This window comes from Panicum virgatum, chromosome 8N (genome assembly GCF_016808335.1).
Source record: "Panicum virgatum strain AP13 chromosome 8N, P.virgatum_v5, whole genome shotgun sequence".
Lineage (NCBI taxonomy): Eukaryota > Viridiplantae > Streptophyta > Magnoliopsida > Poales > Poaceae > Panicum > Panicum virgatum.
In genome coordinates, this window is record NC_053152.1 from 20,554,412 (window position 1) to 20,566,756 (window position 12,345).

The 12,345-nt window shown below is 41.7% G+C and overlaps 1 long non-coding RNA gene across 2 annotated transcripts; it reads right to left on the reverse strand.

Moving 5' to 3' along the window:
- Positions 1–6,708: 6,708 nt before the first annotated feature.
- Positions 6,709–8,576, reverse strand: LOC120684475. Of its 2 annotated transcripts, none has more exons than XR_005679311.1 (3): positions 8,061–8,576; positions 7,802–7,875; positions 6,709–7,608 (listed from the first exon to the last, which is right to left on the reverse strand). It is a non-coding gene; the product is annotated as an uncharacterized LOC120684475 (long non-coding RNA). The 2 variants fall into 2 exon arrangements; XR_005679312.1 differs by having other exon boundaries at positions 6,709–7,070; positions 8,061–8,547.
- Positions 8,577–12,345: the final 3,769 nt, after the last annotated feature.

The window sequence follows — 12,345 nt, forward strand, 5'->3', positions numbered from 1 at the left end:
GGACGCTACGAGGCCTTTACAAAGAATCCCTATATGTATGTGTTGGTCCCTGCCGTTGCAGTCCCTCAGAAGACACAACTTCCTTCACCCGCTCCACAACATAAACTCATAACCACCAAGCGAAACAACCCCAACACAACATATAGTTCATCTAATTACTTAGCCAAGACCAGAGCCATATAGTATTGTGGTTGTACGGTTTTCTTGGGTGGTTCTCCATGTTCCAATTAAATCATAGTACTCTTGTAAATAAGCATAGATAGAAAGATGGTTAGGGTCACTTGCCTTTCTCCAACAAAAAGCTACTCTTACTGCTCTTCAGCTTTTACTCGCTTGCAACTCTTGATCTTTAATCTTCGAACAGCGATCCTTCTACTCGGAACAATCATCGGGCAAACATACAAAGCAAACAAGAAGATACATCTAAGAACAATACACCAAAACAAAAGAAAGACTTTAAAAGGGCGTACTAAAGGATAGGGTTTTGCGCGCGGTAGGAGGCGGCTCTGTGGCGAGCGCGCAGGAGCGAGAAGAGGAGGGGAAAAAAAGGGTCGAAGAGCTCCCTTGCTACCTTGTGAAACTCTGGGGCGGTGAACTTGTCGAGGAGAAGGCACGGGGTCGACGGCGAAATGGCGACGACTCGCGAGAAGGAAGATACCACGATGAAGATGACGACGAGCTGAGCACTAGGGTGGTGTCGGATTTCACCGGAGATGCACGGATGCGGAGGATGGTGGGATTCTGGAGAAAAGATTATTTTAGGGATTCCCAAACAAGGAGCCTCCCTATGTGTAGTCTATATTTTTGTGTGGAGTTGTCATGAGAGGTTGGTTTAATATATAGGGAGAAAAGTCTCACCATCCCACATCAACTAGTAATATGGTACTAAACCTCCCTCCAATGCTAATGGGCTTTACGTGCCTTTAGCCCATTAGGGAACACACGAATGGGCCCTTGAGGTTTATTAGAGATTTATGTACTTTTGATAGACTTAGCCCATTTAAAGTTCGGAATTAATTATTTTCGAAATTAAAATAATTCTAGAAAAATCTAGAATTCATATTTAAAGTCCGAAAAATATTCCAAATGGCCCGAAAATTCTAGGAAAAATCTTAGAAATATATTGGGACCTAACGAACTCAAATAAAATATTTGGAGCTCATGAGAAGATTTGGAAGAGCCTCTAAAAATTAGAGTTTGCTCTAGGGAAAATGGAAAAAGAATCTGGAAAAATCTGGAAAATTCCCGGGAAGAACTTTTGATGATAGAACACGTTTTGAAAGGTTTTCACACTCAACAACACTATGCAAGTGACATGAATGCATCACTAGAAGAACAACATCATTTAATTTGAAAAACAACCATTATTTATTTTCTTTTACACTAAATTCTCTGTGAAGAAAAAATAAATGTTGGGAGAATTTTAAAATTATAAAAAAATTGTTGTTTTATTTTTAATTTCAATCACATCCTGAAATTCAAAAATTTCAGGGTGTGACAGAACTACCCCCCTAAAAAGGAATCTTGTCCCGAGATTCACAAGGTTAGCAAGAGACAAAGGTTTAGGTGGGTACCATCCGACACATGTTAACTTTCTTCAAGATCATTTGTTCTTACAATACATGCTCAAACATGCTTCTTTATTCTCTGCAACTCACATCAAACACTTCATGGTTACTCAGTCTAATTTCTACTTTAACCATCCATTCTTTCCTCGGCTTCGTTGGCCCATCTGTTGAAGTAGTTCCCTTGTATCTTGATAAAGTGATTTGAATAGAGCTTGGTTGTTTTTTTTCTGGCTTGGAGTCTTGTATCACCTCTCAAGTCTTCATGTACTTCTGTCATTAATTATCATTTTCTTTTTCACACCAACTGGCGAGGTGTCCATCTTCTCCACACTTGAGGCAATATAGTCCGAGATCACGGGATCTAGTCCTCTTACACTTTGTTGGACATCTATTAGCATAGTGGCCTTCTTTACTACCTACAGAACACATTCTCTTAGCATACTCATCCTGGCTTCCTCGCTTTGTGGAACATCTGCTAGCATAGTGACCCTTTTCACCACATTTAAAGCACACTACTCTTTTAACATGTCCATCCCGACTTTCTTTCTGCTCCATCTCCACTCTTTGTGGAATGGCTTGTGCGTTAGGATTATTCTCGATAGACTTGTCATATGGAGGTTGAACCACTTCAGGCTGTAGTTGGTTTGAACTGGGTTGCACACTTCTATCTGCCAATGGTTGTGGTAACCCTATCTTCTCTTGGCTTCCTTTACTAATTTGTTCCTTGGACTGCTTGCTTCTTTTAGGCTGATATTCTTTGAAAGTGATAGTCCAATCCTCGAGGTTTATATTCGAATTTCTATCTTCAGCTTGAGTAACTCCTTCTAGATTTGGAACGTGCATAGATAACTTTCTATTGATATCTGAATGATAACATTGCCTTGCTTCTGCTGTCATTAAGCTATCTTCTTGTAGACACTGACGGCCATAATGCTCACAACATTGGCACTTTTCTGAAGTCTTACTAATCTCATGTTGTTCCTCTATCTGTGGCTTTGGTGCTTCATAGTTTCTCTTACGCTTTTCATTGTTCCATGCTTCAGCTACTTTCCTCTTCACTGGTCTGGTGGGAAATTCTGCCTTGGTCATCTCCATGTTATTCGAGGATGGTGTTGTAGATTGCAACCTTCCTTGTAAGACTTGAGCTTGCATAGCTAACAGCTTCTCTTTATCAAACGGCAGCAGACCGGTTGGGACTCGATTATCACTGCTAACAGGGTTATGGCTCCTAGGAAATGAGGCTTGCTCTGTAACATGTTGTTGGATATTGACCCTGGTCGGAACCATTGCTTGTACTCTCTGAGTTTGTGCTGGGATGTTGAGGTCTTCTTTCTCCTTTCTGCTGGGACTCACCATCTAGTTGCGTGGTAAGGATAAGGTCAGTAGAGAGAATGAAAAAGAAAGATCGAATTGACAAGGCAAAATCCAGGATATCCTCTTCAACTCTTGGTGGTTGCGACTTAAAGAAATCAAGGTGGAGGGGAGAAAGACATAGGGGTAACAAAAAGGAAAAGGGAGCATTCTTGTCTTCAGCTTCTTTCGTTTGTTGATCATTGTAGACGCTTGAAGGCTTCTACTATTGCTGTCAGTGTTGCCATGAACTTTTTTCTTGACATCCTTTAAAGGATTAGGTGGAAAGATAGAAGATAACAAGGAGGTGGGAGGTACATAAGAACCCATCTAGGCAACCGATGTCATTGTAGGTAGAAGACCCACAATACACCAACAATCATTACAAAGAAGCGAATCAAACAAGGTCATAAAGACAAGCAACATCATGCAAACACGGAACTCCACCAGTCAACACAGTCAAAGAACGATGCTAAACGTTGTTAATAGAGTTAGAAGGGGTACTCCTAAACTTGATTATATCTTCCAGCTTCGTCATGGATGACACGTGCCTCCTTCAGCGTGTCCAGCGTTGACTCCACCTTCATGATTGTGGTGGTAGTGAGAGTGTCATAACCATGCTCAGACTTGATTCTTCGGTGGTGCTCTGAATTCTTCGTCCAACATGAGCAGAAATGTTAGCAGGTGGTACAGTTTCCAACTGCTTCGACTTGACTCCACATGATGAACTAGTAGCTCCATTCTTCAGATAACTTGGATTGGCATTAGGATACGTGGTATGGATCTATCTAAATATTTTTGAGTCAGAAAGATATTTTGGAATAAAAAATCAAGGGATGAATCCAAAGTGACATTCATTTAGAAAGAAAGGAGAGGCATAAGGGAGAAACTAGATACTTAGAAAAATAAAACAAGGCGAGATAGGTCCAAAAAGGTAAGTAAAAAAATTTCAAGGAGCAATTTCACCAGCGTATCAAAAGGAAGTGAACTGGATGAAATTTGGAAAATCATACATCAAGGGGGAGGTATGATCAAAATCAAGGAGTGATCCAGGAAAATAAATAAATAGACAAGTATTGAGGATCTAACATTTGCAAAACAATGAAGTGCAAATGAAAAGAGAGTCAGCTGAGGAAGGTGAGTTATCAAGGCTGATTTAGAAATGAAAATAGTTAAGGAGTGAGAATGTTCACCAAAGAGGTCAAGGGTAAAATAGGAATTGCTTTTGTGACAAAATAGATCTTAGGAAGCGACCATTGCTATCTAGGCTTACGTCCTATAGTCGATACAGCTCTGATACCACTTCTGTCACACCCGGTTTTAAGGACAAAACCAAATGCATAACTATATGTATTCTAGGATCAAGTTTCATACATATAGAGACATTATAAGTGAATAATCAGCAACAGTATCACGTAAAGCAATAATTAAAAGATTATCAGAGTTATACAGTTTATCCTGGAAACGAAGGCTCCAAACTTCACAGGCAATCGACTAGGGGATGCGTTCGCCTAGAACTCAGCAACATCTTCAGAAAACTTCGTAAACCTTCTCCTTCTGAGCAGTAGTAAGCAAGGGTGAGTACACTTATGGTTGTTACACAGCAAGGCCACAAGAAATAACCAGAAAATGATTGGTACACAGCTCCGAAGAACTTTGAACCCAACCACGCATATGTGCTGATCAGGCACAATACCACACTTCCGAGGTGTGATTGCATAGGGACGCTTCGAGGCCTTTACAAAGAATCCCTATATGTATGTGTTGGTCCCTGCCGTTACTGTCCCTCAGAAGACACAGCTTCCTTCACCCGCTCCACAACACAAACTCATAACCACCAAGCGAAACAACCCCAACACAACATATAGTTCATCTAATTACTTAGCCAAGACCAGAGCCATATAGTATTGTGGTTGTACGGTTTTCTTGGGTGGTTCTCCATGTTCCAATTAAATCATAGTACTCTTGTAAATAAGCATAGATAGAAAGATGGTTAGGGTCACTTGCCTTTCTCCAACGAAAAGCTACTCTTACTGCACTTCAGCTTTTACTCGCTTGCAACTCTTGATCTTTAATCTTCGAACAACGATCCTTCTACTCGGAACAATCATCGGGCAAACATACAAAGCAAACAAGAAGATACATCTAAGAACAATACACCAAAACAAAAGAAAGACTTTAAAAGGGCGTACTAAAGGATAGGGTTTTGCGTGCGGTAGGAGGCGACTCTGTGGCGAGCGGCGGCAGAGCAGAGCTGGCGGGCGCGGGCGCGCGCGCAGGAGCGAGAAGAGGAGGAAAAAAAAGGGTCGGAGAGCTCCCTTGCTACCTTGCGAAACTCTGGGCGGTGAACTTGTCGAGGAGAAGGCACGGGGTCGACGGCAAAATGGCAACGACTCGCGAGAAGGAAGACACCACGACGAAGAGGACGACGAGCTGAGCACTAGGGTGGTGTCGGATTTCACCGGAGATGCACGGATGCGAAGGATGGTGGGATTCTGGGGAAAAGATTATTTTAGGGATTCCCAAACAAGGAGCCTCCCTATGGATAGTCTATATTTTTGTGTGGAGTTACCATGATAGGTTGGTTTAATATATAGGAAGAAAAGTTTCACCATCCCACATCAAGTAGCAATTTGGTACTAAACCTCCCTCCCATGCTAATGGGTTTTACGTGCCTTTAGCCCATTAGGGAACACACGAATGGGCCCTTGAGGTCCATTAGAGATTTATGTACTTTTGATAGACTTAACCCATTTAAAATTCGAAATTAATTATTTTCGAAATTAATATAATTCTAGAAAAATCTAGAATTCATATTTAAAGTCCGAAAAATATTCCAAATGGCCCGAAAATTCTAGGAAAAATCCTAGAAATATATTGGGACCTAACGAACTCAAATAAAATATTTGGAGCTCATGAGAAGATTTGGAAGAGCCTCTAAAAATTAGAGTTTGCTCTAGGGAAAATGGAAAAAGAATTCAGAAAATTCCGGAAAATTCCCGGGAAGAACTTTTGATGATAGAACATGTTTTGAAAGGTTTTCACACTCAACAACACTATGCATGTGACATGAATGCATCACCAGAAGAACAACATCATTTAATTTGAAAAACAACCAATATTTATTTTCTTTTACACTAAATTCTCTGTGAAGAAAAAATAAATGTTGGGAGAATTTTAAAATTATAAGAAAATTGTTGTTTTATTTTTAATTTCAATCACATCCTGAAATTCAAAAATTTCAGGGTGTGACATTACACTCAGACATTAGGTGGACTGGTCTAACCGTCTAGACCCACCGATCCGACTGGTCGGCCTCTGCCAGATCGGGTATAGCACTAAGACCGGTTAGACCATTTGACCCAACCTGATTGGCTCACCAATTTTGGTCGTCAACAACATACTAACAAGTTTTACATACTAGAATAATTCCCCACATGACATTGGTTAAATCCTAAATTCCTTATACACTATACCAGGCTGAGCTTTTTCCTGACGACCAAAAATCGTCGGGATTCACATGAAAACTGTCGTGAATAAGACTCATGTAGGCTTACCGACAGGAATTTGCTGACAGGAGACGGTGGTCAGGAAAGATGACAATTCCCGATGGTTTGGCCAACAGGAATCCTTTCCTGACGGCAGTTCCTGACGGCCGTACTGAGGACACGTCCTAAATGAATTCCTGGCAGTTTTACAGCAAAAAACCATCTGGAAACCAAATAACAAAGGTAAAAAAAATAATTTATCCATGCACATTATCATCTGTAATCACAATTTCTCAGCTCCATCAGATCCAATTGTAGTTCCATATGCATGTCCACTAAAATCACTTATACATAAAGATTACAAGCCATCAACCAATTGTTGTTCCATATACATGTCCACTAAAATTACTTATACATAAAGATTACAAGCCATCCATCAAGATATGGCATAAACTGAGCAAATGATAACTGTACTAAATATACATTATTGAAGAGAACTTAATATGACATGTTGATTTAAATTCTAACTCTATGTATACATAACTCAATTAATAAAACTAAAGTTAACTCGGCAAAAAGTTTAACTGAAGTTCACCTTGATGTTGAGCTTTAGCAACATGAAGATCACCAGCGCTCCATTCACCATTCTGTTGTATCTTTGTACCTGGCCGTGACCAAATTAAATGGATCAGATAGCAGTACATGTTCAAGTTGACAAACCTTAAAAGAACTAGTTATTGAATCACCAATGTACCCTGCTGTATATATCTAGTTCTGAAATGAAAAAAAAAACCTTCAACTTAAGTCAAAGCATGCATATTACAAACTGAAATTCAGTTAAACACATTAACCTATTCTGAACTAGAAACAAACTTCAATTGAAGAGCACATAGGGTCACTAGTCACTTTCAGAAAAAAAGGAGTGTCGATAAGATAAAGGCACTCACCTTCAGATATCAGCAGAATGAATAGATAAGTACAAAATCCCACATTGAAGCATCACATTTTCTTGTCTATGCTATTTCATAAAGTATTGAAACTTTACTCTAAATATATTTCATTCGCTTCATGTGTCCAAGTACAGCTACAAGTTCAATTTCACTGCATTTATGTCTCTTGAAAAACTAAATCAAGCTCAGTTTATCTCATCAGAAACTGACCAAATTGCTTTGCAGATAATGACCTGGCCAAGTTTTGTAGTCCTGTTACATTATCTTGTGTTAATTATAGTGTTTTAATAGAAATATAGCATATAATCATTAAGAAATTTCATAAGTTGTTTCAGACAGAGTAAGAGATGAAAATTTTCTCCATTCCAATGATAGAAATTTGTAGGTACCCTAGGAACAAAATTGAAGGGCCATTACCTAGAATAGTGCAATTAAATAAAAATACCTTGGGAAGAGACAGATGGGCCTTTTCCGGCATCGGCGGCTAGATCCCCAGTTGCCACGGCCAGATCCACTCAACTATGAACATTTAGCAATATATGTTTGAGAAAACATTGAGCAATATCTTAGTATTTGAATGTTTACTCTAAAGATATGTTAAAATTTTGTACATAATTTCTTTCAATAAAATGCACAGGCAAAAAGAGAAGCACTACTATAGTTACATTGCAAAAGAAAAATTACAATCTGTAGTGCTCATTTACCTTTTTGTAGCCTAGCCGGCGTCTTCTGCAACCCCTCCGTGAGAAGCCCTGGGACAGCAAAAGCAAAAACAAACAGCAAGCCCTACGTGGCGGTGGGTGGGGGTGAGGGCGCCGATGCGCGCAGTCGCGGCGGTGGGCAGGGGCGAGGGCGCCAGCACGCGCGCAGCCGCCCGGCAGTGGGCGCAGGCGTGCGGAGGTGCACAGCGATGGGTGAGGGTGAGGGCGCCGCTGCGCTCGCAGCTACCTGCAGTAGGTGGGGGCGAGGGAGCTGGTGCGCTCGCAGCCACCCGCGGGGGGTGGGGACGAGGGGGCCGGCGCGCGGAGCTGCCAGGCGGTGGGTAGGAGCGTCAGCGCTGGCGCACGGAGGTGGCTGCGGGAGCGAGTCGCGAAGTGGCGGCGGCGGCGGCGGTGGGCAGATCGAGGGGAGAAGAGATAGGGTTGTTAAGGAGCAATGGGTTCCTGACGGACCGCGACTTGAGTTGGGATTTTTGGGTGCCTAGCTGTTGGGCTCCTGTCGGGCTGAAAAAACTGACAGTACCCTTCTGTTTTCTGGTAGTGATATGCCGCTGTCCGTGACTATGGGGGACCCACGTGTCATAGACACAATGATGGCATATGGGGTATTACAAGTTTTTCAGTGGCATATATGGAAATTGCCCAAAATATTAATGGTAAATAAAAAAATTCTAACCGGCACTGTGGCAAGCGTAATGAATTTTTTCAATTAGGGAGTACTCCCACCGTTCCAAATTATAAGTCATTTCAAGAATCTTGGAGAGTCAAACTATCTCAAAGTTTGACCAAAATTATAGAGAGAAATATAAAGATTTATGACATCAAATAGGTGCACTATGAAAATATAGCTAACAAAGAATCTAATAATACTTAATTGGTATCATAGATGTTATTATCTTGTCATATAAATTTCGTCAAACTCAAAAAACTTTGACTTTTGGCATATAAATTTGTCATATAAATTGGAATCGAACAGAGCAAAAATTTATGACCCTGCCTGAAATGTACCTTTAATCAGAAGACCTCTTTTGGCACTTGCTGTAAAAAAAAGAAAAAGTATGTCATGACTTTGGATCCTTAAATCCCAAATCACGGGATTTAAATTCAAGGCTCGGGGGCTACTGGATATGTATCATAAATGGCAACTTTTTCAAGGGTGACTTAAATTTCAAATAAAAATTTGAAAGATCCAAAAGACTAATTTAACCCTCAGCCTGATCCTTCGATTCAACCTAAGGTTTGGGGGCTACTCCAGATGGAGCGCGAGTACATCGCACACCATATATGAAGAAAGATTCGGGGCTTGAGCACCCCGTTGCCTCGATGCAGCCGAAAAAGTACTCGGAAGACTACTTGAAGAATTCGATGGACTTCAAGCTCGAATGATGGATTTAGAAGCACTCGAAGAACATCTTCAGAAGTACTCGACGCCTGCAAGACTCGACTACGAAGAGCTCTGGGGCTTGTCAGACCAGGGAAGCGGGACTGCTCACGGATATGGAATATTCTAGAGTAGGGAGTAGCATTTAGATATGCCGTACCTCTATTGTAACTATTTGTATGGCAGTAGAAATAGTTGATGTGCAAGGAAACTACCCGGCCTCATCGGATTAGGACTCTGATGGTACTCGACTAGGAGTTTCCATGTAACCTTGTCGCTCCAGATTATATAAGGGCGGGCAGGGACCCCTCCAAAATGGACGATACACATTGAACAACACTTAAGGCAATACAAATCACCACACAAGACGTAGGGTATTACGCTCTGGCAGTCTGAACCTATCTAAATCTTTGTGTTCCTTGCACCATCGCGTTCTGTTCCCGGTAAGTCCCTGCCTACAGTCAATCTCCTCAGGGTATACCTCGAGAGCTTAGCGGCTAAACACCGACAGTGTGTAGTCTTGGATAGCCTAAACTCGTAGATAGTGTACGCACATTTCTTAGTGGATACGATACCCTGGAATACTCGTGGATGAAATCTACAGCGGTATCCATGTGCTTACATATTTTATTCGTGATGTTACAAAGTACCAACACCTTAGTAGATACATCCATGGTGACTTTGCCACATCAGTCGACTTTAATGCTTGCAAGTGCTACCTCCAGATCCTCTTCATCACACATCTTCTTGCATTCCTCCAGTAGCTGGTGAAAATGTTTAGGAAGATGGTCAATCGTTGATTCAATGACGTTGTCCTTGTCAATTTCAGTTGTGGATCCCATCTTCTTGAGTAGATTAGATAGGTTTTTATAACCAAGAACTTTCTTCCTCAGTGGAGTTGCCAAACTGTGTTGGCTCAGTTTTGGGGCCAACACACGATTGCACTAGCACATGCAGCGAACAGAGGCCAACGTTGCAACGCTGCTGCATAGACCCGGTCAAACTGGTTAAGGTAGTTGGTCAAACTGATCTTCATCGGGAGGCAAGTGACGGTGAAGATCCAACGAACGGTAGCTCTCTCCCGGGAGGGACCCCGTCATGGCAAGGCCACCTAGAACACCTTCAAACATTGTCGAGACGAGAGAAGAATAGTAGATACTAGGGTTAGGAGAAAACAAAAAGTAATGACAAATAATATACTGATATATTTTTATAGATCTAAATTTATGAATTTCCTTAATTACACTCAGACTCTAGGTGGACTGTCTGATCATCAAGATTCACCGATCGGACCGGTCGGCCTCTGCCAGATCGGGTACAGCACTGATACCGGTCAGACCGTTTGGCATTGGCTTGCCAATTTTGGTCGTCAACAACATACTAACAAGTTTTACGTACTGGAATAATTCCCCACATGACATTGTGGTTAAATCCTAAATTCCTTATATGCCGCTGTTCGTGACTGTGGGGGACTACGTGTCATAGACACAATGATGGCATATGGGATATTACAAGTTTTCCAGTGGCATATATGTGGAAATTGCCCAAAACAATAATGGTAAATACAAAAATTGTGACTGGCACGGTGGCAAGCATAATGAATTTTTTCAATTGGGGAGTCTGAAATTATGAATCCCGTATCACTAAACACATGTACACTGTATGCTTTCGACTTGTCGAGATGAAAATAGAAAGTTAAAACGTAACCTTGAACAAGGTGTGTCTGTGCCATATAATTTCGAACAGAGGGATTATATTGGAGACATTTTGGGTACTGGTTAGCAGATGTAGGCCTGGATGCATCGTTAGCCGGCGCGGGCGCCGGCGCTGAATCAAGACACCCCTGCCTCGTCCTCGCCCTGGTGAGGCGGCCGTCACCCCTGCTGCCGACAGGGACGGCCTGCCGGTGTCTGGGCCAACTGCCCTGCAGATACGGTAGCTATAGCAGTCCTGTACACGTCTGCCATGCTAAAATGGCCACTTGTTACTTCTCGCAGAACCTATAAATTAAAAGGATACATGTCATACGTGAATTGTCAGAATGAACATATACGAGGTAGTACATGAGTATCAAGCAGCAGGAGAGTACTTCCTGCGCATTGGATCTTCCGATGAGGCTGAATGGGCATTAGCTACCGGGCGGCAGGCAGCTGTAGAGGCTAGTCATCAGTGCGTATGCGTGCCTTGCTTGTCCTATACATTAATTCATTTGATCCAATTAGCACTTATAGGAGTACTTGGTACTAGCTCATTCATGTCGCGTCAGATACTGTCCCATGGATCTAAAAATGGAAAGGATTGACATGTAATAAATTTCTAAGTTAAGTGTACTAGCTCATTCCGGACAGAACGAACAAATCAGATCGAAATTAGTATGCCGCATGTCGCATCAGGCACACAGGAACAAATCAGAACGAACAAATCAGTACGACTGTTTGTATTAGTTTCGGGTGCTTTGAGATAATGCACCTCAATCCGCTGGATTTGGGGGCGTTGGATTTAAGTCGACAGTAATGAAAGGGGCTATCACCGCCGGTTCCCGACCCGGCGGTGATCTTACAAAGCCATCACAGCCGGTTCAACAACCGGCAGTATTGACCCGTTACAAAACAAAACCGGGTGTGACATTTTCTTAAATTTATGAAGAGATTCCTCTGGGATCCCCTAGTTTGTATCCTATGCTTTCATAACTTTTGTATTAGTTTAGGATTATGGCTAAATGATATTTGAAAAATGGTAACTGACATGGAGGCATAAGCCTAATATTTCCTAAGAATATGAAAGTATGAATCTAACCGTATGAAAACGGCCCACCTGCCCGGCCGGAAGATACACAGCAGCTTAGCAGTCCTGTCTACCATTCTAATATTTCCTTCTCGCAGAACGTAT